The sequence below is a fragment of the Lucilia cuprina genome, chromosome 5 (assembly GCF_022045245.1).
Source record: "Lucilia cuprina isolate Lc7/37 chromosome 5, ASM2204524v1, whole genome shotgun sequence".
In the NCBI taxonomy this organism is placed as follows: Eukaryota; Metazoa; Arthropoda; class Insecta; order Diptera; family Calliphoridae; genus Lucilia; species Lucilia cuprina.
This window is the reverse complement of record NC_060953.1, coordinates 17472593-17499045: the sequence shown is the minus strand read 5'-3', so window position 1 is coordinate 17499045 and position 26453 is coordinate 17472593. Positions and strand designations below refer to the sequence as shown.

At 30.5% G+C, this 26453-nt stretch overlaps 1 protein-coding gene across 3 annotated transcripts in view; it reads right to left on the bottom strand.

The window, feature by feature from the left end:
* Positions 1-7613, bottom strand: part of LOC111677099 — a 67670-nt gene extending 60057 nt beyond the window's left edge. The window contains exon 1 of one of the 3 annotated variants that reach the window (XM_046951500.1): positions 7152-7613. The gene's annotated coding sequence lies outside the window, so the exon portion shown is untranslated. The remainder of the gene's footprint in view (positions 1-7151) is intronic. The other 2 variants (XM_046951498.1, XM_046951499.1) reach the window with 2 other exon arrangements.
* Between the last annotated feature and the right edge of the window lie 18840 nt (positions 7614-26453).

Genomic DNA, 26453 nt, shown 5'->3' with positions numbered 1-26453 from the left:
ATGTGTGAGGTTATAGATAAGAGGAAACTTTTTACCAAAATGTGTTTGCAATTACATACATTTCCTTTTTGAGAAATTCGATGCCATCAAATATATTGAATGAAAGAAAAAAAACTTTGGTATTTTAAAATAATGTACATAGTTAGTAGGAGAAGTTAGTGTGGTCGTTAGGCAATATAGTATTGAATTATCAATTTCTGATATTTATATTAATTAAATAAGAACAGTGTTCACAAAATCAAGTAGAACAATGAAATACACCCCATGTTGCGACGGTGCACAATAGAGTTGGATACCCTACTATCACCGATAAGTACCTTCGCCCTCTCCTGTACGCGGTCGAGTGGCTCCAAAATAGACTTCGCAGCTCCGGCCCATACATGGGAGTTGTATTCCATTTTCGGTCGGATATAAGTGATGTAAATAGTAAGAAGATCAATAGTAAGAACATCAAGAGTTTCTGGTTCCTTAATATTTACACAACCAATATATGTATATAGGAACAACAATATCTGTCAAGCGTTTATGGGTTAAAAAACAACATAGAGTCTTACGGGCGTTAAAATTGACCCTATTAACACGACCCCATTCAGAGATTTTTATGAAGGCGTGGTTAAGCGATTCATTCATATTGCGCCTCATTGCCTCATTCTATAGAGGACTTGGCCTATGATCTAACGAATAAGAATACTGCTGTCATCCGCAAAAGACTAACTAGAGTTGGAAGTTTGACATAGAATGTCATTTATAAAGATAAGAAAAAGGGTAGAGGAAAGAACGGAGCCTTGCGGTATCCCTGAATTAATCATGAACTCGTTTGATGAGAACCCATTTATAACAACCAAAAGGCGAAGTCGACCGGCGCTTAGTCGCCGCCGAGCTATATTTAGTGCTTGAGCCGCCGCCAAAACATTCGGCTTAAGACGATTTAAATTTTTTAATATTTTTCTTTGGATATTAATGGCTTTAGACTAATTATTTTTGGTTCTGAATCATAATGAATTATTGTTGGACAATTATATTTTGAAAACGTACAAGATTTTTACAAAGGATAATATGTAAAAAGCGATATTTTATAATTTTCAATACTCCCGATATGGATTTTTTTTACATTTTTAATATAAATGTGATAATTTTTATTAAATTTATTTAAATGTTTTTATTAATTTTTAAAATTCTTAAATATTAAAATTTCCTTAAAAACGATCGGCTCTAAACCGACTCTAAGCCGCTGCTAATTATTTTAGCCCTGCCGCCGCCGCCGACAATTTTAAGTCGACTTTGACCACTGATAACAATTCGTATAGTGCGATCTCTGAGAAAACTCGAAAAAAATCGAGAGAAGTTTTAACCGACACCAAATGGATACAAGTGCACCATGCTACACTCTATCGAACGACTTTGAAATATCTAGAGCCACCATTTCTCCGAAAAGAAGTCTAGTAAGTCACCCGTAGAGCGACCTCTACGAAAGCCATGCTGGCGTTCCTTAGGTAAATTTTTGATCTCTAAATACTTGATAAGATGGTACTTGACCATACTTTCCATAACTTTAGAAAGTGCTGAACAAATTGCTATTAAGCGATAATTTTCAGGATTATAAGCCTCTCCTTTTTTAGGAATTAGCGTTACATTAGCAATCTTTCAGCATGCAGAAAATTTGCCGGCATGGTATAGCTAATGGACAAGTCTCCTGGACCAGTGCTGGTATGCCATCTGGTCCAGGAGACTTGTTTATGTTGAGATCTGTTAGAACATTTTTAACGGCACGCGCTCGAAAGAATATATTTGGGATAGTTACTGATACTCGTTCGAGCTCGGCCAGTGGTTGATCGCTAACCGGCAAGCAAGTATTGTTTGAGCATAACACAGCTAAAATGTTAGCTTTATCAACCGGATCAGTGAATGTTTGGTCGTCCTGATCAGAACATCATCAAACCGTACCCATTTGTGGTAGATTGGCCAGTGGACCTCACAACACATTACAGGGAAAATTCATTCTTCAGCCGCACTGTTCGTATGTGGAATAAACTTCCTGCAGAGGTATTCCCTGCCACTTTCGATATAAGAGGATTTAAATCAAATGTCCACAAACACTACTCCCTCTATCCCCCTTCCCACAACCTATTTTCCTATACCCAACACAATGGTTATCCCCAGAGTGATGGTCCAATTAAAAAAAGAACTACTTTTACCAAAAAGTGAAATAATACAACTACAGGCCATGGAAGTAAGAAGTGTTAAAATATACTATGATATGATTTTTAAGAGAAATGTATTGCTGCGTAAAAATGCTATAAGATAAACTGTGAAAGTCTACTTAAATTTACGACCAGTGAGAGTGCTTAAATACAACTGAATAAGTAACATACATATATGCAATTTATCTTAGTTTTGCAACAGTTTTTTTTTTTCAATTTTGTTCAGACATATGTATGTATACATAAAAAAAATTTAAAAATGTTTTGCACATATATGGACACACAGAATTATCAAAAGTTAAATAACTATTAAAAACTATTTTAACATATTTCAGTTTGTCTGTACTCGACTAACAAGTGAGAGTTCTATATTCGGCTGTGCCAAATCTTTAAGATTCTTCACTGTAACCAATATTTATTTTATTACAAAAAAGTCCGTTTTAAAGGTTTATAAGATATCCAAAAAGTACTAAGTTGAAAATAAAAAGTACCAAACAATGTTCTTTTATAGATTAATAGATTCATACTTATGTATAGTATAGAAATTCAAAAAGTACCTTTTGAAGAGTAAAAAAGTACCAAAAAAAAAATCCCATCATATAGGCTCTCGTTTAGTCCGGACTCTACATGCTTAGTTTTATATTTCTAGATTCAATATAATAAAAAATTCAAAAAAGTATTGTTTGAAGAACGAAAAGTACCAAAAATTCCACTTTTGACAAAAAGTATCGTTTGAAGAACGAAAAAGTACTCGTGGCTGCTTAATTTTTGGTTTGTAGGTTCAATGTTATAAAATATTCAAAAAGTACTTTTTTAAAAACAAACAGGCTCTACATACTTAATTTCATTTTTCTAAATTCAATATAATAGAAAATTTTAAAAAGTACCTTTGATGAGGGAAAAAGTACATTTTAATTTTTTGTTCATAGGTTTAATATTACAGAAAATGAAAAAAGTACCTTTTGATGAACGAAAAATTTCAAATGGTCATCTTTAATAGGTTCTCGCTTACTCTGTTCTCTTCATGCTTAATTTCATGTTTCTAGGTTTAGCATTATAGAAAATTCAAAAACTACCTTTGAAGCACGGAAAAGTACCAAAAAAGTCCCCTTAATCCAGCAGCTATATCCTCTGCTAAGGTTATATCTCAGATTGTACCATACTATAAGAGAGTTATAAGTAGCAGAATACTATTTCAGTGACCAGCTTTACATCAAATACGTACCATTCTATATGGACATAATTGCAATGAAAGAGACAATGTACTTGTAAAAAAGAGAAAGGAAGAGCCACTATACAATTATGGAACGATGGATAGGGATACTAGTAGTTTTTTTAAAAAGGACATAGGTTAACACATCTTAATACACAAAAAATTGAACAAACGGATTAAAACATTTTCGGGTCACTAGACCCGATAAGGGAATAAATGTATTTTTTGTATCCCCCTTTCAAACCTAACCTTACTATTTATAAAGAAACAATAAAGTTAGTTTTTTTAGAGAATGTATTCTACTAAATTATAGGGCTTGTTGTGCGCTCCTTTTTATGGGAAAAAAGGATAATTTTTCAAAATATGTATCAACTTTCAATCTTCAAGAACAAAGTTTCCTGGAGGTATTTCCTAAAAATTTTCTTATTTCCAGAACAACATCAATCTGAATGCCCGACAGTGGCAAATAAAATACCCTAGAGTTTCATTGTCATCACCACATGCTCTTAATACATTCGTCTGAATCCTCACGTCCAATTTTAATCCTGTATATCCACTCAGAGCAGAGGAGCGTTAGTGAGAAATATTATTTCCAGAACAACATCTCCCCCAAGATACTTGGATCTAATTTCAACGAATGCCTGACAGTGGCAAAGAAAATGCCCTAGATTTTCATTGTCATCTCCACTTTCTCTTAATACATTCGTCTGAATTCTCACGTCCAATTTTATACCATCATACTAATCTCACACTTATTAATTTTGAGGAGATTTTTCGTCATGCTCTCATCAGAGTCACCCCATAGGAAGCAACAATAAAGATATAAAAACGTTTTCAAAAAAAAAACACTTGGGACCTTTGACCTCTAAAAATGTACAGCTAACTCTGTAGATCGACCTTAAAGGTAGGCTGTTGAATGGTTAAAGGAGACGATAAACCGTCTAGTAGTCCATTCTCCAATTTACCACCAACATACCCACTAATAACTAGAACCATTAATGGAATAAAAGTAGATTTTTTTGTATCTGACATACATACATACATACATACATACATACATACATACATACATACATACATACATACATACATACATACATACATACATACATACTACTTTCAAACCTAACCTATTAAAAAAACAATAAAGATATAAAAACGTTTTCAAGAAAAACACAGATTCTTGTGACCTTTGACCTCTAATATTTTGCTTAACGCACACTTTATTTGTGACGTTATTTAATTACTTATTGCTAATATTAAGTGGATGAATTGTGTCAATTTGTTTATAGCTGTCCAAAAATTTTACAACAAAATCCTAAGCTAAATACAAATATTTAGATTTTAGATAAAAATATTTGAAATTTTCACAATATTTTCTCTGCAAGCTTTAGTAATTAGCAAAAGCTTGTCATAACGTACTATGTCATAATGTCCATGAAAATTATGACACTTTCAATTAAAAACTATAGAAAAAGTTCAATATTTGACAAACGCTTTTCGATATAAACAAAAATTTGTTTAAATTTATCTCATAATCACAAAAAAAAGTATTCCATGGACATTATGACATGCCATCATGGTAAATTTTAAAACGAAATAAAATTTTAACATAAAATAATATATCAAATCAAAAAAAAAAAACCAAACTCTCTCTTCTTTCACACATTCATATGTGTATACTTGCTACTCGTGCATAATCGTATGTATGTTTTAAATATTAGAGAAAGTTATAAAAAGAAACGAGTGAGTAAATGAAAGCAGTGAGTAAAAGCGAGAGCGAGAGGTTTTATTGTTGTTTTCATTAGTTTATTTATTGCTTTTGACCAAATCAAAAAATAAAACAAATTGAATATTTGAAACACAAACAGTGTTGTCAATATTTTACCACCATTTCTCGAAAAACCCCGTGATAATAACCACTAGACATCTAGACAAGATTATTAACAAGACTATACACTAGACTATAGACTAGACTATAGACTAGACTATAGACTAGACTATAGACTAGACTATGGACTAGGCTATAGACTAGACTATAGACTAGACTATAGACTAGGCTATAGACTATACTATATACTACACTATCGACTAGAATATAGACAAGACTATAGACTAGGCTATTGACAATACTATAGACTACACTATCGACTACACTATAGACTAGAGTATAGACTAGACTATATACTAGACCATAGACTAGACTATAGACTAGACTATAGACTAGACTATAGACTAGACTATAGACTAGACTATAGACTAGACTATAGACTAGACTATAGACTAGACTATAGACTAGACTATAGACTAGACTATAGACTAGACTATAGACTAGACTATAGACTATAGACTAGACTATAGACTAGAATATAGACTAGACTATAGACTAGACTATAGACTAGACTATAAACAAGAATATAGACTAGACTATAGACTAGACTATAGACTAGACTATAGACTAGACTATAGACTAGACTATAGACTATACTATAGAATAGACTATACACAAGAAAATAGACTATAATATATACCAGACTATAGACTAGACTATAGATTAGACTATAGACAAGACTATAGACTAGACTATAGACAAGACTATAGACTAGACTATAGACAAGACTATAGACTAGACTGTAGACTACACTAAAGACTAGACTATAGACTAGAATATAGACTATACTATAGAATAGACTATAGACTTGACTATAGACTATACTCTGGACTATATACTAGATTATACTCTAGAGTATATGTCAGAATATAGACCATATTATAAACTATAGTATAGTCTATGAACTAAACGATAGACTAGACTACAGACTAGGCTATAGATAACGTTACACTTTATACTAGAATAGACTGGACTATAGACTATACTTTAGACTGGACTATAGACTAGACGACATTCTGGACTATAGACTTGACTATATACTAGACACTGGACAATACTTAGTTGTAATTACTTGGGAAAAACGAAAAAAAAATCTCCAAACGGTAGTAAAATAACTCTATCATTTTAAAAACATCAGTTTTCAGCAGAAAATCGTCAAATTTGCAACACTGAACATAAACACACACGTTTGCCAAATACACAACTAAACAGCAGCTATACAAAAAAACGTCCCTCTAGGCGTATGAGTATGATGTTAAGGAAATATATTACACATACGCCTAAGTGTTACACAAATACTTTATGTTGTGTTTATTTAAAAACATATAAATTTGAATTTAAATGTTTTTTTTCCTAAAGGTTAAAAGACATACATACTAAATTTATAATTTATTTTATATATTTTAAACTAATTACTACTAATTGGTTTTCTGTTTTTTTTATATATTTAAATTGCTGCAGCTTGCAACTGCCACTTTACATTAAGGGTTTTTTTTTGTTTCTTTAGTACAACTACTTATATACGTTTGCATTTAGTTATATACTACAACGTTTAAATGTTTATGTGTATGTATTTATATATATATTATATTTTTGAATTGTATTTAAGTATTATTTTATATGCCAAGTGGTGTGGGTGTGTGCATTTTATATTATTGTTGTTGTTGCTGTTAGTATTTTATACTATACAGTTATACATAAACGGAGGACCATACGTACGTAGTAGCTACATTTGAACATACATACATATTTAGAATATATGTATGTGTGTTAGTGTAAGTAAGTTTTGATATGTATAAGCTTAAGTTAAAGAGTGTATATTGCTGATAAAAAAAACAACATTTACCTTATTTTTTCGCAAAAAAAACGAAAAAATGTGGGTTACAGCAAATACATAGAGTTTTCTTTTCTTGTATGTTTTTTTTTTTTTCTTTTTTCCTGTGCAAACTTTTTGCTTTTCCTAATACTGAAAGTTGATTAGAAAATAGCCTGAATAACGTAGTTATAGAACACAAATAAAAAACACAAAATCACTGTATTTGTAAGTTTAAACTTATTACACAATAAATTTCATTTAACATTTAAACTAATAACTCTTAAGATTATTTAAATTTTCAAAGCATTCGGCTTAATTTTTTTGCTTTAGCTCTATATTTTGCACAGTTATACACACATTTTTCAAATTCTTTTATTTTTTTTTTTTCACAAATAATATTCTAAGTTATATATTTTTTTCTTTAACATTAAATAAATTTTTCTTTTTTTATTTTATTTTTAATTTTCTTTATTTTTATTTTTTAATTAAAAATTTTCCCTTTTTTCAGTTATTTTTTTTTTCTATATAAATAATTTTTTAACCGTTTTACTTTATTAAAAGTTCATTTGTTAACGTTGTTTGTAGTTTCATTTTCAATTTTATACTGTAACACTAGTTTCGCAATTTGTATGCAATTGTCGCAGGTTCATTCGAATCTCTTTGTCTTTATTCCTTTCTACGTTTATTCGCTCTCTCTCTCTCTCGCTTTCCTTCTCTTTTGTTTGTTCTCCTCTTCCTGTATTAATTTATCTTCATTTATTGTATATAGTATACATGCGCAATGTTTATTTTGTTATTTAGTCATAGTTGTTAGTTGACAAGTGGAAAGCTCTTTTAGTTTTTATTCAAATAATAGAAAACCGTTATTGAACGGAAGCTGTATTTATTGATATATATTTGTGCCTAAAAATAGGCAATTGTTTTAAAGTAAATGCTTTGCTATACAGTGGTTAAAGTGTTAGAAAATTAGCTTTTTCGCTAAACAAGTGTAACAAAATATTAAAAAATTCAGCAGATTGAACTTTTGGAAAAACTTTTTCTATATAAACATTGAATTTAACTATTCAGCTAAACAAATTTAACAAACTAAAGCTAAAAATTGTGCAATTCAGCTATGATATTTTGTTGTCTTTAAATTTTTTTTTAATTCAGCTGGTTAAATTTCAAAACAAACAACATATAAAGAGTTTATTTTAAAAAATCAATATTCTGCTAAAAATATTCTTATTTCAGCTAGCTATAAACCTTTAATACAACAAACTTCAACATAAATTAAAAAAAAAAATAAAGAAATTGAAATTTAAACCCCATTCAGCTAACATTTTTTTGCAATTCAGCTTATTAAAAAGGCTTTTGCTATAAGAAAACATAATTCAGCTAATAATTTTAACTATTCAGCTTAACAGATTTAACAAAATGTTAAAAATTTTGCCATTCAGCTATAGATTTTTTATCTTTTCAAATTTATAATCAAAAAAGTTAAAAAAAAACTATTCAGCTTAATTTTGTTCTTAATATAACTAGCTGAAAGCCTTTAAAATTACCACAATATTCCTTAAAAATTAAAGAAAATTATATTTAAATCAAATTCAGCTATCAATTTTTGAAATTCAGCTCATTAACTTTTAAGCAAACTTTAAAGAATAGGCTTTTGTTATATAAATATAAAGTACAGCTAATGATTTAAGCTATTTAGCTAAAGAAAATTTTCTAATTCAGCTATAGTTTTTTGTTAACACATAAACATTTTTGCAATTCAGCATTAAAAATTTCTTGAAAAACTTAATATGAAAAATTTTACACAATATAATCCTAATTCAGCTAACACTTTTTATAATTCAGCTAAAAAACGTATAAGGAAATCCTGAAATATTTACATTTTCTTTGCATTTTGTTAATAAAATCCTTATTCAGCTAACAATTTTCACAATTCAGCAGTCTAAATTTCATGAAAAACTTAAAACACTTATTTTCTATAATGTTCAATTAATAAAATTTTTATTCAGCTAAGTTTTAATCCTATTCAGCTAATGAAATTGTAAACTAAATTTGAAAAAAAACAAAATCTTGCACTAATACAATACAAACACTATTATGTATGTATATTCTCACTAAACATCCCTGCAGGAAATGTCAATAGCGAAACTGTACTGACTTACTTTTGACACAGTCACCAGTACTAATGACTTATTATACGACATACAATGCTTTTTACTATAGACATTTAACATAACCTAACCTAGTACTACTAACTAGGTACTTCTCTTGGGACCATATGTAGATATTGGAACCAGTAAATCAATAGTACAATTTAGCAGTTCTAGGCTACACTTTTGGTACTTTTCTGTAGCTAAAAGTCGATTGGGATTAGCCGTCGAACTTTAAAAAACGTCACGATAAAGTCACCAATATAGTCGACAAAACTGGTGACTTGGAGACACTTGCCGACGGGTTTACTTCAGGGATACTACTAATCAGTGTAACTTTTGTATTAAAATAGATCATATTTACTGATGTGAATCGAATCCCAAACCATTAGACTGGACCAGCGCAATACTAACCATCTTGCGGGCAACTAAGCATCCTATGGAGACACTAAAGTGCATCCATCCTTCATCCATCACCAATGAATCCTGCACATTTATCATTCATCCGACACACTCTAGGTATAAGGGCGAGAGAAGACCCCTATATCATTACATTCATCCTGCACCAAATAAATTATCAACTCATTTATAACGCTGGGTATCTTCGGCAACAGCACCGAAGTTATCCCGATTTTTGGATTTTACCATGCATCAGTCCTTTAAATTAGATACTCAACCAACTGACCAACCAGAAGAAAGTCCAGTTGGAAAATGGTCACCTGTAGTACGAGATTATGTGGTTCGATCTTAATTCAACAATCCTCGTGGAACACATAATACTTTATATTACATTCAGGATTTCTGGTATTACCTTTTTGATGAGTTCATCAAAAGCTCAAGGAAAAGGGTTTAAGCACTTCTTTTATTTATAAACTCAATCAATTGACCAGCCCGGACAAGGTCCAGCGGGCAACTGGTCATCTGTACCAGATTGTGTGTTTTTCTGGTTCGAACCATGTTTAATCATTTCAAAGAATTGCTGAAGATATGTTTGATCATCACCTGTTTTAAGATTCTGCAGATTAAAGGAATTGTTAGCTCCCCTGTTGACCAGGATAACAATCACAACGTGGTGGGATGTGTGTTTATTGAAATCAGTTTTCAAAAGGCCCCAGGTATCTGTGAAATCCATATCTCTAATTTTATTAAACATGCGTTCTTCCAAAATAGAGATTTTTCGTCCATTCTGTGACAGAAATTAATCATGATATAAGTGTTTATAAGTAAAATTTGACCTTCAAGTAATTTTCAGGAGCGGACTTTATAAGTGGGCTAGGTTCATACGAATGTCGATCATTATGAAAATTGACACTATGATTTAGACTAACATAGAACAATGTTTTGCTTTAAAAGCCATATTCGGGAGATACGGTTGTATGAAGGCTAGATAATGGACCAAAATAATGGACCGATTTTATCCAATTTCAATAGGTTTCATTCTCGGGCGAACAGAAATGTATGTGCCAAGTTTGATTACAGAAAAAAACTATTCCAAAATAAAATTTGCTACATGCGAACAAGGTTTACATGGACACAATGGCAGACAGACATACCGACGAAATGACGGATCGACGGACGGATAGACACACATAGGTAAACGACTCTGAAAGTTATTCCGTTACTAATGAAACGATTTTGCTGGTTTTTAATAGGAAACTTCTCGAAAGTATATCAGTTAGAAATATTGAAGACTTAAATCAAAAAGATATCTGGGATTTTCGGAAAATTGATATCAGAGAAGCTCTTTTTTGTCATTTCATAATACGCGTGAGAAAATTCAACTGGTGCTAAGTTGATACACATACGCTATAGGTTTAATTCTTCTTTTTATAATGAGCAATATCAGTTGGTTTGCTCTCAACTTGAAAAACAAAATCAAATCAGTTGCTGATCAGCACTTGTCGAAGCAAGGTCTGTGCTCGACGTTTTTACAATACACACAGAAATACAACAACAAAATTTTGAGAAAGCCGAATTAATGTAGGAGCCAGGGATGGCAAAATTGGTACGATGGTACTTTTTTGGATACTATTTGATGTGCAAAAGTACCGTGATACTCCCGAGTCTTATTTGATACATTCAGGGCTACAATCTCAATATCTGATTATCGTTAAACCGGTAGTAAATCTGTTAAAATAATTTTTTTGTTTGGGAACTTTCAATACAACGTTTTGAAATAACACGAGAATTACAATATGGGGATAAAAATTTCTTTAAAATTTGAAATACTTTTTAAATTTTTTTGTACTTATTCTCGAAAATGCTTCAAATAAAAGTTGTAGGAAATAGCTACTAAAGTACTATCTAACTTTAGTAGTTGTTTCTTTTCAATATTATCAGACAAAATATTAAAATAGTTAAAACGCTGAGACTAAGTTAGACGATTCTATAAGATTAATCAGCGCTGAGTTCGAATATTACTTCATATTTTCTCCATCACATCTGGAATCTGAGATATTATGTCTTGAGTTTTGAGAAAACGCAATTTTTGTCCCTTTTCGAGACTTTATAACAGCGCCATTAGTGCTTTAAATATAACATTTTAACAGCCCACTCGGGAGTAGTCGGTGTCGAAAGAGCGAATGTAATAGCTTTAAAGGGAAAGGAAGCTCGAGGCAGATAAGCTGACAAACGCAAAACCATTCGACGCAACAAAAGCTGAACTAAAAATATGGGTGAGAGAGTCCGATAAGACCTCTTGGAATAATGAAACTTTGGTTAGAACCACGAAAATCCTATAGGGTGACCCTGATAAGAGCAAGACGAAAAATCTCCTAAAAATAAGCAAGTCTGCAGTTAGTATGTTAGTACGTATTCTGAGTGGACACACAAGATTACGAGCACATTTATGCAAAATTGGATGTTCTAATTCAGACGTATGTAGAGAATGTGAAGAGTGAAACTCTGGGACACTTTCTTTGCCACTGCCAGGCATTCGTCGAAGTTAGATCAAAGTATCTTGAAAGTGATGTTATTCCGGAAATAACATTCCTTACTAACACTGATTGGAAAATTCTTAGGAATTACGTTAAGGAAACTGAAAATAATTCATTCAGTTCTTTTTTTTCATGCTAAGAAGCGCACAACAGGCCTGATTGTGGCCTACTTAGGTGTATTTCTTCAGATTTGATGTAGTACACATCCTCCTATCAACCCAACCTAAGTACTTTGAGATCCAAAAAAGTACTCTCTGAAATATTTTTTGATACTGAAACAAAATCACTTTTTCCATCCCTGGTTGGTTTGCTCCCAACTTGAAAAACAAAATCAAATCAGTTGCTGATCAGCACTCGTCGAATAAAGGGTTGTGCTCGACGTTTTTAAAATACACACAGAAATACAACAACAAAATTTTGAGAAAGCCGAATTAATGTAGGAGAACATGAGAGAACAGTTGATAGTTTTTCATATATAGACTTTTATATACGCTGGCTGTCAAAATTCATTATAAATATTTGACATTTAGCATATATTTTATTAGTATACTTTTATTTTGAATTAAATTATGTTCTCTGCTCTCTTACCAACACAAATAAAACTATGGTAATCTATGGTAGTATGTGTTTGAGCAGCACTGATTTATATATACTTTAGAGGGTCGGAAAATAAATGACAAACTTATATATACCCTTCTTACGAAGGTGTAGGGTATAAAAATTTCACAGCTTATATAAAAATTTCACAGCTTAACCCGCAATTGAGGTTCTTCTTTATACTTCAAATGTAGACTTTGATAAGAATACATTTTTTTGGGGTAAAGTACCGGTTTTTGTGTGTGTTTATTTTTATTTTTTTCTTACCAGAGAAGATTAGTTATAATTTATATTAATGAAAAGGTACTTTTCGAATACAAATTATAAATGGATTAATAACGGATTAAAATATGTATTTGACTGAGTAGTGTTCCCTTTACACCCAGATTTATTCACGATATAGGCCTTACATCAGAGTCATATTATGTCATACTCTTGGCATGTGTTATAAACTTTAATTAGAGGTCGTTACTAACCACTTACGATGTAATAGATATAAAGTGGATTTTCACAAAGATATAAGACGGTTTCATGTTCTGAGTTCAGATGAAAAATAGAACATTTAAAATTAATCTTATTTCAGAGAAAAAAATATGACAAGTATTTTGTACTGAAGCTAAATCAATAATCTCTGTACTAGAACTATATAATTCAGAAATTCCTCTTATCACAATCAGAGAAGTTAATGTATTTATTTAGTATTTAAAAAAAATTGTCATCAAATAGCAAGTTTTCAACTAATTCGCTTTAATATAACGCGATATATTATAAAAGATTTTTAAACAAATTGATGGAAATTTAAAAAAATCAATCACTTAATTTTGATATCGGATATCATATCACAAAATCAAATATTTAGCTATTAATGAATTAATACCTTTTAATATCATTTCATAATAACTATTTATATTTCCATTTGTTCTTTTATTCAACATTCAGTTGCATTTTAAAGTTCAATCTAAAATGATAATTTTGAAATTAATTAAAATATTTTTACTACTGCTTCTGATGGCAACAGCATCTAATTGTGATCGATACTTTCAAACGAGAGTCGGTAGAACAAAGTTTAATTGTGGAAAATATGGTTGTGGGAAAAAAATGGCGTAAAAGTAAAAGAAGCAGACATCTGTAGAAAAGTCCTTGGGAAAATGTAACAAATCCAAGGAACATGTAAATGATATTGCTAAGGTTATGTATGGTCATAAAAAAAAACTGCTCAAAATGTATAATAAGCTATCGATGGAAATATAATACCAAAGAGCTATAAAGATCGAAATTAATTGTTTTATTTCTTATTGTTAAGAGAAAAAGTTTGGTAAGTTCGTTAGTTAGTAAGTAAGTAAGTAAGTAAGTAAGTAAATAAGTAAGAAAGTAAGTAAGTAAGTAAGTAAGTAAGTAAGTAAGTAAGTAAGTAAGTAAGTAAGTAAGTAAGTAAGTAAGTAAGTAAGTAAGTAAGTAAGTAAGTAAGTAAGTAAGTAAGTAAGTAAGTAAGTAAGTAAGTAAGTAAGTAAGTAAGTAAGTAAGTAAGTAAGTAAGTATGTAAGTAAGTAAGTAAGTAAGTAAGTAAGTAAGTAAGTAAGTAAGTAAGTAAATAAGTAAGTAAGTAAGTAAGTAAGTAAGTAAGTAAGTAAGTAAGTAAGTTAGTTAGTTAGTTAGTTAGTTAGTTAGTAAGTTAGTTAGTTAGTTAGTTAGTTAGTTAGTTAGTTAGTTAGTTAGTTAGTTAGTTAGTTAGTTAGTTAGTTAGTTAGTTAGTTAGTTAGTTAATTAGTTAGTTAGTTAGTTAGTTAGTTAGTTAGTTAGTTAGTTAGTTAGTTAGTTAGTTAGTTAGTTAGTTAGTTAGTTAGTTAGTTAGTTAGTTAGTTAGTTAGTTAGTTAGTTAGTTAGTTAGTTAGTTAGTTAGTTAGTTAGTTCGTTAGTTAGTTAGTTAGTTAGTTAATTATTTAGTTTGTTTGTTAATGTGTACCGATCATATGTTAGTGAATCCTCTAAGATATGGACCGATCCTCTTAAAATTTGGTAATTTCCATTTTCCCCCTAAAAATTATAATTTTAACCGAAAATCCAAATATTGGACTAATTTTCTGAGGGGGTCTTTATATGAGGACTTGCGTCAAGTAATTCCCGATCGTTGTAAAATTCGGAAAGATTTTTCAGGCAAATGTAAAACTTTGTCGAGCCCTCTGCGGGTATTCATTTGTATGGGGCTAGGTGAAATAATGGACCGATAGGCTCCTTCCTTTAGAAAACAGTACAACATGTATGAACTTTTATTTAAAATGAGACCTGTAGTTTGATTACAAAGTATGCATGGACGAACGAACATACGGTTATTGATAAATCGACTCAGAAAACATAGCTAAATCGATTCAGATTTGAAGCCTCTTGGTACACTTTAGTCCATAATACAGTGGATTACTCATTGAGAATCGTAAATAGAGAGAGAGATCAATCGGCTCAGAATCACTTTCTCAGTCGTGCCCATCTGTGAATACGTATGCAGTTCACAATTATATTAAATGTTCTAGTATATCTACCAAAATCGACAAAAGTTATTTCTTTTATAAAAATCTAAATAAAACTGGCAATTTTCGTAATTATCGAGCTCCATTTGACACTAGTACCTTTTAGAAAATGACTTGAAGGTCAAAAATTCACTTACACTTAAGCACTAGTATCAACAAGATTTTGATTTGAAGCCACAGTTCTTTAGTGTGATTAGATCACTTCTGATATTTTTAATAGTAAATCCCCTAAATAATTAGTAAAAAAAAATACAAAAGTTGTATATTTTTTATATTTCCCATTCCAATTACTGTCAGTGATAAGAATATAATTTTGCGGTTTAATATATTTTTTTTATATATTTTTTTATTGTCAGAGATGATAAATCATACTTTATAATACTTTACAAATCAAAAAAAATGTACTTTACTTTAAGTAATTATAAGCAATTAATGTAAGCAATGATGTAGTGCTCTGTACTACATAACTATTTAAGACGGCTTTACACGATAACACAAGTAATATGATCTGTCAAATGGGATCGTCTAAACACAATATGTAATGAAACCATCATACATTGAGAGAGAATACAGATGGAAAATTTGACAGTCGTATGGCTCTCTTCATTTTTTGAAATGATTCAAAAACAAGCAGGTCGCATTAGATCAGGGATGTATTTTTATGTAAGCACATATAAAAAAGTGAAACAGCTGTTTCCATCCTACTTTTTTATTGTTTAATACCAATCGTGTTAACACGAAAAATATAAATCAAACGACTTTTATTCTCGTTTTTGTCATACGGATGAAATTTCATTTTACTTTTTCATTAGACTTGTCGTACGTAAAGTGTGATCGTGTGAAGTGCCCTTTAAAATGAGATCGGTACAAGCGTTACTACAAGGTACAAGTTTGGCTGCTCATAAAACATTTTAAACAAAAAATTATCTTTAAGAACAATTTTAAACTTTTTAAAATAATCTACAATTCACTGAATGTTTGTCCTAAAAGGTACAATTGTACTGTTTCATCCAACACTGGCAAGCACGTTTTTAGAAATTTCTCTTATAAGTAGGTATATCGGCAGAGAAGTCAATGAATTCATTCTTTGTAAGTAGTTAAATGCTTTATTGTTGTCCTCATGACGACAACACTAATAACCACAAGACTATTTATTTTTTCTTTTCAATAAAAAATGAATTAATACCTCGAAATACAATTCATTAACATATATTTAAATTTATATCTGTAAACATTTAAACTCAGTTTCATTTCAAAGTTCAAACTAACATGTTGATCGTGAAAATAATTAAATTGATATTTCTACTTCTACTGGTGACAACAGCAGCGAATTGTGTGCGAATAAATTGGAAACGAGTCACTAGAACAAGACTAAATTGTGGAAAATATGGTTGTGGAAAAAATTAGTGTCAATTGCAAAGTCCAGGCATAATTACTAAAATCTCTCATAAAAGATATAAATCTTATTAAAAGGCTGTAGAGGCAAGGTTGCCAAAGAGAGAGGGAGAGAGAGAGAGATGAGAAACTCTTTGTTCAGTATCACCACAAAACAGCTAATAGTGAAATCATCAGTAAACAGATTTAAATTGAACAGTGTGTTTTCACTTTCTAATACTTTGTGTTATTGCAATAATCTACCGCCTAAAGGACACGAAGGAATAACAAATATAATTATGGCGAATAGTTGTTTTATTTGCTAATCAAATTTAAATAAATAATTATCGAACAAAATGTGTCTAGAAATAAATAAAACAAGTAATCAGAAATCTAATTACAAGTTTTACAATGAAGGACGGACGGACATAGCTAAATCGACTCAAAAATTCTGAGTATAGGAAGATTTTTTTTGTACAGGAAGTACACTTTGAAGTCAATTAAAGCCAAAAACTAAAAATGAATTAATACCTTGAAATACATTTAGTAATGAATACATAAAGTCGTGTTTGTAAACATCTTAAATTAGTATTATTTTAAAGTTTAAACTAAAATGTTGCTTGTGAAAATAATCAAATTAATACTTGTGCTTCTTCTGACGACAACAGCAGCTAATTGTCGGCCAGCATACTGGAAAAGAGTCACTAGAACAAAACTAAATTGTAGAAAATATGGTTGTGGAAAAAATTAGCGTAAATCTCAAAATTCAAACATAATAACGAAATACAGATCTAATAGAAAAGCTGGAAAGGTCAAGATTATCAAGAGAGAGAGAGAGCGCGGAAAAGAAAACAGTTTGTTTTTTATCACCATAAAATAGCTCAAAGTGATCGTGAAATCCTCAATGAATTTGTTAGCTTTGGGTGTTAATTACCATCAACTAACTTTTAATTGATTAATGTGTTTTTACTTTCAAAATGTTTAAAAAATATTTAAAATGTTTTTTAATTTTATTACTGATCATATTGTGTAATTGCAATACGTTAACACCAAAAAGACAGGAAAGAATTACAAATGTTCGAAACAATTGTAGCAAATTTCGTTGTGGCAAAAATTCAAATGGCAAATAATGATTTTATTTGTTAACTAAATTGAAAAAAATTATAAGTAAATAAAATTTTTTAATTTTAAGGAAAATTAAAAAAAAAAATTGTGTTTTATTTATTTCTTAATTTTGTAAATTCTTTCATAATAATAGTGTTGATAAGTGAATAGTGGATGTTCTAGTCATTCAAGAAAAAGAAAGTTTTTTCTGGGGAATTTTAGATAGCTAAATGAAAATTTACTGATAGCTTTTTTCTATATCATAATTAGTAACAGGTTAAAAGTCGTCGAAATAAACTGATAGCTTTTCTATATCATAATTAGTAAAGGGTTAAAAGTCGGCTTGCTATTGACAATTAATCCGTTGTCTGTATACGTATATAATTCGACAACGAACGTTCTTGAATAGTATTAACACTTTAATGTTAGTTAGTTAGTTAGTTAGTTAGTTAGTTAGTTAGTTAGTTAGTTAGTTAGTTAGTTAGTTAGTTAGTTAGTTAGTTAGTTAGTTAGTTCGTTAGTTAGTTAGTTCGTTAGTTCGTTAGTTAGTTAGTTAGTTAGTTAGTTAGTTAGTTAGTTAGTTTGTTAGTTAATTAGTTAGTTAGTTAGTTAGTTAGTTAGTTATTTAGTTAGTTAGTTAGTTAGTTATTTAGTTAGTTAGTTAGTTAGTTAGTTAGTTAGTTAGTTAGTTAGTTAGTTAGTTAGTTAGTTAGTTAGTTAGTTAGTTAGTTAGTTAGTTATTTAGTTAGTTAGTTAGTTAGTTAGTTATTTAGTTAGTTAGTTAGTTAGTTAGTTAGTTAGTTAGTTAGTTAGTTAGTTAGTTAGTTAGTTTGTTAGTTAGTTAGTTAGTTTGTTAGTTTGTTAGATTGTTAGTTTGTTAGTTAGTTAGTTAGTTAGTTAGTTAGTTAGTTAGTTAGTTAGTTAGTTTGTTAGTTAATTAGTTTGTTAGTTAGTTAGTTAGTTAGTTAGTTAGTTAGTTAGTTAGTTAGTTAGTTAGTGTTTTAGTTAGTTAGTTAGTTAGTTAGTTAGTTAGTTAGTTAGTTAGTTAGTTAGTTAGTTAGTTAGTTAGTTAGTTAGTTAGTTTGTTAGTTAATTAGTTTGTTAGTTAGTTAGTTAGTTAGTTAGTTAGTTAGTTAGTGTTTTAGTTAGTTAGTTAGTTAGTTAGTTAGTTAGTTAGTTAGTTAGTTAGTTTGTTAGTTAGTTAGTTAGTTAGTTAGTTAGTTAGTTAGTTAGTTAGTTAGTTAGTTAGTTAGTTAGTTAGTTAGTTAGTTAGTTAGTTAGTTAGTTAGTTAGTTAGTTAGTTAGTTAGTTAGTTATTTAGTTAGTTAGTTAGTTAGTTAGTTAGTTAGTTAGTTAGTTAGTTTGGTAGTTAGTTAGTTAGTAAGTTAGAGTATGTAAGATTCGGCACATATATTTACTAATTATGATTTATTATTACACCATGCAACAGTTATTTTCGCAAATAAAATGTCTCTGTATACAGGAAACTATGGATACTTCCTATTAACTCCATGTACTCAGTTTTTCATTATAAGCTCTTCAGTCTCTATAAAAGGTCCCTTAAGATTTAAGGACATAAGACTTTATAAAACCTGATTATAAAAATCGTAATATTCTTACTTACTAGTTTCACATTGATACCAACTTATCTATCCATATTTTTTCAATAATGTTACACGGTGTTGTTTACTAGTATCAAATCCACACGACTACATTGCATTAAGTGAATTCTTAGGAGTGCGATACAATTAAAATTTATTTTATAATCACAATCAGTTTTATTCATAAATCCCATCCAATAAGATGTACGTGCATTTAATAAAAATATTTTTACTATTTTTGCTATTAACAGCAAACATATGTAACTGTCAGAAAACTAAAGTTAAAGAGAGAATTACTACGACAAAATCAAATTGTGGAAAATTTAGTTGTGGTGGTAAATAATTATTTGATGATGGGTAGCTGTTCAGTGTTCATCACAAAGCTAACTGAAGTCCATATTATAGCAGAAAGTTTGTGAAATATACAATAACAAGCTGTCAAAATTTAAAAGGTTATCAACAAAATAAATGCGTTATTTAAGAGTGCGGAGAATAAACTAAGTTTTAATTTAAATATATACATATTATTTGTTTTATTTTTATTTTATAATAAATTTTGATTTGAATATTTACATTATGTAGTAAGACCCATATAAATGTCTAGGACTGTATTTCAACTTTTATTTATTATTTACGCTCTTTGTAAAGTAATCGATTTACTAGAATCGAGGAAAATGAGATTTAAAGCAATACCAATTCATTTTGAACACAGAGATCAATCCAATATAGAGTAAAAATACAATCCAGCGGATGAGGTTTCGTTTTGTGGTTCGAAGGGAAAATACAAATAATTATAAAAAAATAACTGTCTCCGCAGCCGCAAGATTGTATTTCTACTCATAAATATATTCTTATGAAATTTATCAGAAAGATTTGTATTTCTTAAAGACAGAGAGAGGGTAGAGTGGAATCTCGTAAAAAAAAATATTTAATCAATTCATCTGAGAAAATAAAACATTTAGAGTCTTACAATTTTGTCGGAACCACAAATAGGCGGACTTAAACCTACGGATTAGCAATATAGTACCTCCTGTACTATAGACTAGGTTTAAGACTAGGCTATAAACTAGACTAAAGAAAATACTTAATATTAGACTAAAGACTCGATTAAAAACTTGACTTAGAAAAGATTATCCTAAAGACTAGACAATAAAAAAGAATATATGTAGTCTAAAATATGGACGAGATTAAAAACTAGACTATAGTCTAGAATATAGACTAGATTACAGTCTGGAATATCGACTAGACTACAGTCTAGAATATAGATTAAACTACAGCCTAGAATTTATGTACATATGTATATGCTATAGTCCAGAATATAGACTAGACTATAAACTACACTATAGACTAGAGTCTAGTCACTATACTATAGGCTAGACTACAGACTAGATTGTAGGCGAGACCAAAGACAAGACTAAGAACTAGACTATAGACTAGCCTAAAGGCTAGACTATTAACAAGCTAGATTATAGACAATACCAAATGCTAGACTTTAGAATAGACTGGAAAAAAGACTTGACTAGAGACTTGACTATTCTGAACTATATTATAGGCTACACTGGCCTGAGAAATGAACTATAAACTAGACTGTAGGCTAGATTACAGGTTAGACTAAAGATTAGATTAGACTAAAGACTTGTCTAAAAACTAGACTAGAGACTAGCCTAAAGCCTATACTATAAAATAGGCTTTCGTCTAGATTATGGACTCGAATAAAGTCTAGACTATACACTAGAATAAAGACTAGACTGTAGACTATGTTATAGACAAGACTATAAACTATAGGCTTGACAATAGACCTGACCCTAGACTAGACTAGATTATTGACTTGACAATAGACTAGATTATGGGCTTGACTATAAACTAGACTTTAGACTTAAGTACTAAATTTTCGAGCACAAAAAATTACCGAAATGCCTGAAATTCCACCTTCGATGTTAGACAGCCGAAAAGAATTACGAAGTCCATATCACTCGTATTGAAGAAATTTTCAAAACAAAATGCATTGTCCTGAATGAAAAATTTTTTAACTAAAGGAATTTGAGCGCTTTACGCTGTACAATCGGGCAATAATGACCATAAGATAAAAAATCAATAAATGAAGTATTTATTCATTATATTCATTCATTATATGGAAGGTCTTATGATTAGTAATCCAACTAAAATTAGAACAAAAATAAAAAAGTATATGCCTGCCTAAAAAACGACTTAATTGTATGATAAGGACTTTAGCCAATTATGAACCATACTTTCCAAAAAGTAATTTTTGTAGATTTTTTCTTAAATCCGCAGTTTAAGGTTATTGTTCCTGAGAGTAATTTTGGTCGATTTGACAATGGTATGCTGTACTCTTTACGCATTGTCCGCCACTTTGGCCAAGGTACTCAAAGTAGTTCGAGCAGCGCTTAGGGCCATTTATGGTATTTCCGTCGAAGGATATCTACAAATTATCATCATGTTTGGCTGGATTCGACAAGATCTGACAGTAGACCATAGTTAGCATAGTGCGGAGGTTATGTTACAGGTTTTAAGATAATTTTCCCGCTTGTTATCGTTAACAACTGATCTCCGAATGTAGTTGTTAAATTTTGGGATCGCTGGAGTTGTTCTTCGGGTTTTGTCTCGCTTATCTGCTAATTCAGCCGCTGTCACTAAAAAACTGGGCTTATTGGCGGGATTTTACCGGCAGGTATAGTACTGAAGCCTATTCAGTCTGCCTTTCTTGGGTTTTTATATGTTCGGCATTTAGAGCCAATAAAGTCCTTCGGTTTGTCAAGCTTAATAATTATGGGTAGATGGTCTGGTGATAGTAAAACTGAAGATTGGTAGAACGTATAGTTTAACAGAAGTGCACCTAAAATAGCTATATCTAGCGAGCTCGTGAAACCAGCAATGACTCTGGTGGGGGCATCGTCATTCATAACCGCAATCCTCTATTGATCTGCATTACTGAGGTCACATTTATCGTACAAATTTGTGTACGATAAGTGATCCATTCACAAGATTATTACAACGATGTTCGTTACAATTAAACTGCATTAATATCAACACTTCATGTCTATGGGCAACAATTTGAGTTATGAGTGTCTGTCTGAGTGTATTTGTTGTTGTTTCTGTGGGTGTTGTTGTGGCTTACGTTGCCGTTGGGGAGGAGAAGGTATAAACGTGCTCAATGGCGTCGATGTTGATGACATTGAAGGGCTGCGTCGTCTATTGATGCAACACAGGGCAACGAAACCATCACTCCACAGTTGTTTTGCTTATGTTTGTTTCACGTATATGTCTTTCACATGTTTTTATACCCTTCACCTTCGTGAGAAGGGTATATATAAGTTTGTCATTCTGTTTGTAATTTCTATAATATAATTTTCTGGATCCTTATAGATTGAAGATCGCTATTTAAAATCAGCAAAATCGGTCTATAAATAACGGAGATATGAGCAAAAATATGAGACAACCTCTGAAAATTTCATCAAAAAGGCACATTTTTTTCATGCTTTGTTAAAAAAGCAACAACAACACTGTGAATTGGATAAAGATGTACATTTTTTTTTTGTATGTTTGCAAGCTGTTCTGTTCTCACGAAGGTAAGTGGGTATAACAAGAACAAGGAGATAAAGCAGTAATATGTTGGTAATACATCTGATATTTGTTTGAGGGTGGTAATACAGTTTGACGGTGGTATTACAGTAAAACGGGTAATATTTCTTTCTGCTACAATTTATATTTGTTTGTGTGTATGTTATGTGTGACATGTGTGCAGAGATACAAAATATATAAAACATACTTGGTGAAGGGTATATAAGATTCGGCACAGCCGAATATAGAAATATTACTTGTTTACACATGCAATGTTTCATATGTATCAGACGATATGTACAACTTTTACAGATGGAAATTTTCATGATCGTAAGAACAAATCTAACCTCCATATGGGACTGTAAATTGAAAAATTCAATCGATTTTTAATAAACGATAAAGTGGAAACAACAATAACAAATAACAGCAGTTTACCAAAACAAAAAAAATATTTAAAAGTTTATTTATTAGTTTAAAATGTGGAATATATAGAATAAATAGAAAATGAAATAATTTTAAACTAAAGTAATTTTTAATTTGGTTTATTAATTATGCAAACGTCTGTTCATAATCACTGTTACTTCACGTTAAAAGATGCAATGCACAACACGATTGTGAATTGAACAAAGGTGAGTAAGTTGGGAGTGTGTGGCATTGTAAGGATGACGATTCTTCTTTTAAATTAGTACAGCTTTGAATTGCCAGCTATTACAACGTTTCTAGTTTGTGAAATTAAAAGTGTAATATGTATCAGTGCAATGTGTGCAGTAAGGAATACAAGTACCAAAAATCGTATTTGGAACATGTTGAAAGTCATGCTCAATCTCAACATGCTCAAATGAAGAATTCTAATCAATTCATAATTTGATCATAAAATTATGAGTTTTTACCAAATAATACATCCTAACCAAATGCAATGGAAACAAAGTCAGTATGGTATATATACTCTAGACATTTTTGTTCAATATCCATTTGTACTTCATCCGATTAACAATCATATCATCAATATTTTATTAAAAATGCAGTGCCAACACAATATTGTCCAACATCATATTATCCCTTTCATCAATATTCACAATATGGGACACCAATGATTCAAGATAAGAATCCGGACTATCAATAGACCAATCAGCAGTAGAACCAAGATCAAAAACTAAACATGAATCATTTAGAACAACAAATTGCTGAAGAAAGTTATAACCTTACACAATAGATTATCTCATACAATATTCCAATAATAATGACATGGATATATCAATTGAAAATGGTGAGGATGATAACAGAATGTGTTGATAAAGATTCTTATGTAATAAGTAATGCATTTAAAAATAACATTGCAACATATTGTATCCCAATGAAAGAGGATATTTTACTTGAAGCTTTTGTAAACGACAACCACCTCCTTTAGAAAAAAAGAATTAAAAGTGAAATATATAAGCATATGATCATTAAATTCAATATTAGCATTGTTTTGCAAATTGAACTGAAATAAAATAATTCCCTAAAATTAAAACAAAAACTATCAACGTAAACTTGACATACCGTTTGTAGTTTATGCAGATATTGAATGTATATTAGAGAATATCACAGTGGGCCAGAATCGAAATATTTTGGAAATCTGGCATTTCTAAACGGCTGATCCGATCGGGATAAAATTTGGCGTGAGCGTAGCCAAGGAGTATTCGATTTTAAGGTTTGAAGATGCCCCAGGGACGGCGCTGTGGCGGCTCAAAGTATGGTACCTACGACATGTAAAATTTTTAAACTCGTGCCATTTTTTTCACGCAAATACAAAGATTTTTATATTTTCTGAAAGCGAGATCTTGAAAAAATGCTGGACATACTACTTATCTATTATAATATCGAATTATAGGCAAAATTTACCATACCTTGGTCCGCCTTGTTAGTTAGACAACAAAATTTCCAATAATATACAAAAAATTTCAGATCAATATCATTTACAGATCCAAAAATATACATTTTTTAATTTAAAAATTCAAAAAAATTTAGATTTTTGCCGTTTTTTGCCAAAAATGTGTCTTAACTCTTTTATTAATAAAATTAAATTTTCTTTAAGAACATATAACAATTTTATAGTTTTCTAAAAGGTATCTTTACGCAGAACGCTTTGACGTAAAAAATTTGTCCTATTTTTTTGAAAATGTTGCCACTGCGTCCTTCCGAATATGACCTATTTTTTTATCAAAACTTCAACTTTTGGCGACATGTTCTAAAATCCCAAAGCTGAGATCACAAAACTGAAAGCAGTTTTGGAAACCTCAATATGTTTCCTATTTACTCCAAAAGTGTTTTCCCAGCCCTGAAAGAAATGTGCACCCTATGGACAAAAAAGTAAAAATCCCATTTTTGGGATTTTCATTCCTATTTTTAGGAATTGCGGGATGCCCTTTGACCTTTTCATTTTTTTTGCATTTTCTTATTTGAAATGACAAATTTAAAAAGCGTTGAAAATTTCATTGAGTTTTGTATATAAATAAAGATTTTGTCATACATTACACATTTGTTTAATTTCTAAAACTATGATTTATATCAAAATTTTAATAGGGTCACAGATAGCTACAACAATTTAGTCCATATTTATCCCATAATATTTTTATCCCTTATATTTTAGATATGGAAATTCTTTCAACAAAAGATTTAGTGGAATATTTAAAAGATGAAATAAATGCACTGGAGCCCATTTGCATAAAAATAAAGGATTTCTCTATTAACGTATCATATCAGCTAAGCTTAGCAATGATTAATGGAAAGGGCTGCAATGCCAGAACAGAAACTTCTTCCTTCAGGAGATTAAGAAGTCCTGGCTTTCGGAATTTCACCACTTCATGCCAGAATACGATTTTTGGAGAGAATCTTACTAAAACAACAAAAAATAATGAAGAATTGAAAGAACTGAGAGCTGCGGGAAAAAGCAGAATCCAAGAAGAATTTAAAGTTCAGATGGGACTAAATATCGACAAACCACTTCCAAGTTGCGGTAGTACAAATGACGGTAATACGGCGAGAAGGTTTTTTCGTGATTTTGAAATTACTTCAAAAATAACTGAAATCGACAAGGAGTTGCTTCGAAGAGTTAACACTATTTTAATGGTACTGAATAGTAAACATAAAATTAATGGAAATCAATTTGGGGAATATACATCTGAAATTTTTAAATTACTTGTATCTCTGTATCCATGGAGGGAACTAACACCAACAGTACACAAAGTATTGTGTCATGGTCAAATAATAATTGAATCGAATATTTTTCCACTTGGAGAGTTAACAGAAGAAGCCCAGGAAGCTCAAGAAAATGCTCCAGGCAATCACAGAATGAAGATATTTTTAATAGTTTACTTCTATCTTCTGATCCTGTTCCTTCAACTATGCGAAAAAGATGGATTTGTTATGAAACTCTATCATCTCAAAACAAGGAAGATTTAAAGGACTTATCCTTTACCTTCTGGATATG